We start from the raw sequence: 3,788 nt of genomic DNA, 5'->3' as shown, positions 1-3,788 counted from the left end.
TGTATATATATACTGTATATATATGTGTGTGTGTGTGTTTATATGTGTATATAATATGTATCAATATGTATCAGCACCTCAGACTGAGGAAGTCTCTCGGATGAAAGACGAAACTTAAAAAAAAAAAAATTGTTTTTTGAATGTCCAGGGAACCAGACTTAACTTTTTTCGATTCCTAATATAGCAGATAATTCAAACGTAGACAAACAACCTAACCTTCTAGTATTGTAGCAGACTAAAAATCATCCAGAGGTTTGTTTCTCCTGCAGGCCCTTTGTGTTCAGCTCTTCTGCTTCAGTATTGCTGCAGTCAGCCCAGGAAACACGATGTACAATCCATCGTTTTACACAGCTAACTCAAAATTCTCCACTATTTTGGGCCCTCTTTGAAAACTTTTCCAACCTGCTAATATCGCAGGTGTGGACTGTTTTATCTACATGATAGAGAAACTGAGATGCCGACATTTATTCATGTATTTATTTGTTCATTTCTTTCAGCATTGTTTAAACGCTCCAGTGGAATAAGGGATGTGTATTACAGTTAGAACCCTGTATGATGTTCTGCGTTCCACAACCTCTGCGTATAAAGTCCCTGTTTGCTCTGACTCTGCTCCTGCACGGGTCAAACTGTGATGGAGCAGTTCACTCATGTGTGGCCTGTTGTTGTTTCTTCCATCAGGTGTGCGGTGACCTCAGCAAATGGACAGCTCTGTTGGGCTCCTCGCTCGTTTGTGGTCCACGAATAGAGAATGTTTCATTCATCATTGAAGCTGCTGGACACGCTGTGGGATACACTTCTCCACCTGCAACAAATAAGAAAGTATGCACTACAGATTACTTCTTTAATCATTTGTCTTAAATGTGCTGCTGTCATATTGTTCTACAATCATTCTCAGCAATCTTTACGGACTGACTGTTATATATTGTTTCAAAGATGGTGCCAGAGTGTGTAGCCGGCCGTCTGTCACTCTTGGCTTGGTTTGCTTTTTTCCTATGTTTGGTGCTTGGCTTTAAGTCTGTGCTTGTGTACAATCACCAATCTCTCCTGGATATTCAACATGTCATTGGCAATCTCAGTGCGTTTGATTCTGGTGGACAGAAAACTTTACCCCCGCTCCTGTCAGGAGTCCCAGCTCATCTCCTCCGGGCACCTGCACTCCCCACCCGTTGAGATTTCGTTGTTACAGCGGTAAACGTGGAGGCCGGCTGGTGAAATTCAAGATATGCTTGGCTGAAAATTGTTGCATTGTATACCTGGATTATTGAGCACGGACTTTGTTGATATGCTTGGCCCATTCTACTTCCATTTCCCAGACAACAAATTGATTATTTCCGTTTTTTTGCTGTGCCTCGGCGTTTCCTGGATGCTATTGACAGCTGTCTGGTACCTGCCACTGGCCTGGATGCAGGCATCTGCCCCCACCCCTCCTACTTCTTTCATCTCCACCAGCACAGAGTGAAGCTTCAGAGCCTAAAGACGCTGTCCCGGGTCCCCCCCATCTGTCAGACAGCAGGCCGTGGTTTCTGCCAGAAGTCTCCGACAAACAAAACTTTCATCCTGAGGGACTTTTTCCAGTTCCTGTTATTTGAATTTCCTCTGTGTGACAGAAACCTCGGTTGAGGCTGATGACTCAGTGTTTTTATGAAACTTTTACCGGACGGCTGTTCTTATCTAAGCTCCCCCCAGATGTCAGGACGGCTGTTCTTATCTAAGCTCCCCCCAGATGTCAGGCCACGGAGGAGGAATGGCGCTGGTTTATAAACACAGCTAAATGTGTGCTCCACCGTCCGATGCACGTGTTAAGTTGCAGTGACGTTAACGAACGTAAACTTACCAGCTGAAATCCCAGACACGGAGCCGTCCTCAGTGCAAGAGGAGTCCGGTCGTGGTGATTTTGAATCGGGCCGTTCAGGATCTGTAACACCCACAGGCTGACTTAGATGCTGAGAGGAGGCGGCCGCGGTCCTCTCTTCTTACAGTCAAACATGGAGCAACTTTACGCTCTTAAATTCCGTGCACGGTCGTGCGCTGCATATTAAGGCTTGCCTTACAAACCATGTGAACCCCGTCTGTGGGCGTAACCACGTATGTGTTTGATCATCAACATGTATTCATGTTGGGAGGAGAGAAGAGGAGCTGCGTCTGTAGCATCTTATCCCAGCAGTAACTGTGAGACGCTGCAGGTTTAAGAGACTCTGTGTGTTCAGGTGCATTAAAGTTGAAATGTGTTTAAACCCCCACACCTTATTGTCCTCAAGCTTCATGACAAACATCCTTTACATGAGGAGTGTTGAACACAAGTAAAAAAGTCCAGTGATGGTTTTTATTTCTCTATAAAGACAAATAGTGTCGACCTGACGCTCTGTGTTAAAGTGTATTAAAGTTAAAATGTCTTTAAACCCACAGATGAATTTACACAAACTTGGTGAGAAACAAGTTTTAAATGTGTGGAATTAAAGGAGATCCAGGTGAAATGTTGCTTTTTAGTTCACTAGTGAACACCTTTTTTTTTTCCTGCGCACACATGCGCGCGCACACACACCTACACGCATCATTGTGTCCCCCCCCCCACATTACGGATGTTTCTGGCACCCTTGCTGAAAGAAGATGCATATTTTGATCCATACACCGACCGAAGCAGTTCGGTCTGTGCCGTTAAAGAACTGAAGTTCGGTGCTCAGCCCTACTCGTACCCAGCAACGTAGAGTTTTTAACCCTTCTCTGTGTTCCCTCTGACTCTGCTGCAGACACCGAACAGCTGAGCTCATGGTTTGACTTCTCTATTCTGGACTCGGTAGCTCCGTCTAAACTGGTGCGGCCTAAAGCCAGGCATGAACCTGGTTCAAGGAAAGAACTCGTTCAGCCATACAAGAGTGAGCTGAACAGAGATGGAAAATAGATCAGCTGCAGGTTTTATTTCCATTTGAAGGACTGTCAACATCAGTACCAGAACACTGTCAAAGAGGCCAAAAAAAGCACACCTGTCCGACATTATCGTGTCTGATCATAACGAGCTACGTGTCCTGAAGGCCCCACAACCTGTCTGCCTGGAAGCCTCAAGTGAACTATGTAACGCCTTCCTGCAGTTCTTTATAAATAAGGTTGTGACCACAAGGGTCCTTATTTCTGCCCCTGCCTATGACCTGTCCTGCCTGGCTGTATTTGATCTGTGGGAGGAAACCCCTCAATGCACAGGGAGAACATGCAAACTCCACCCAGAAAGGCCCCCGTTCAAGATTTGAACCACCAACCTTCTCGCTGAAAGGCAACAGCTCTACCAAGTTAGCCACCCATTCATCCTTTAACTAGAGGTCAAATCTGTGGCTGCTGGCCAAAATGAGTGGAAGGAGAAGATGGTTCAGGTTATTCTGAAAGCTTTCTGTGTTTTTGGTCATTGGGCAGATCTCAGGCAGGGCCATGTTGTTTCATTCCTCTGGTAGATATTCATGCCTTCCATCTCACACCTGGAGCAACACACTGGTGAATTAAAATGGGAAGAACTACTCAGTAAGACAGAAAACTCATCTAAAACATGTATAAAAAGTTATGATTTGTCTACAAAAAGTTCTACATTTAGTTGCAAAGAGTTTGTAATGTGTATTTAATTCTGAGTGAGTTTTATTGTGTATATTATAATCTCACACAGTAGTTTTTATGTCTTTATTTTGACAGAACAAAGAGTGATGTGCTTTGGCGTTTTCTGCTTAATCATCATTTTCTTAGAAACATCCTGAAGTCCTTTTTGTTGTGAACATGTGTTGTATGATAACCCATGGTGTTTGTTGTGA

The 3,788-nt window shown here is 44.3% G+C and overlaps 1 protein-coding gene across 1 annotated transcript in view; it reads right to left on the bottom strand.

Moving 5' to 3' along the window:
- Window positions 1-3,788, bottom strand: part of hlcs (holocarboxylase synthetase (biotin-(proprionyl-CoA-carboxylase (ATP-hydrolysing)) ligase)) — a gene marked incomplete in the record, with an annotated part of 49,493 nt that overhangs the window by 44,995 nt on the left and 710 nt on the right.

This window comes from Nematolebias whitei, chromosome 14 (genome assembly GCF_014905685.2).
Source record: "Nematolebias whitei isolate Nwh7 chromosome 14, NemWhi1, whole genome shotgun sequence".
NCBI classification, from domain to species: Eukaryota; Metazoa; Chordata; class Actinopteri; order Cyprinodontiformes; family Rivulidae; genus Nematolebias; species Nematolebias whitei.
Note: the sequence above shows the minus strand (reverse complement) of the source record. Positions and strands in the feature narration are given on the sequence as shown.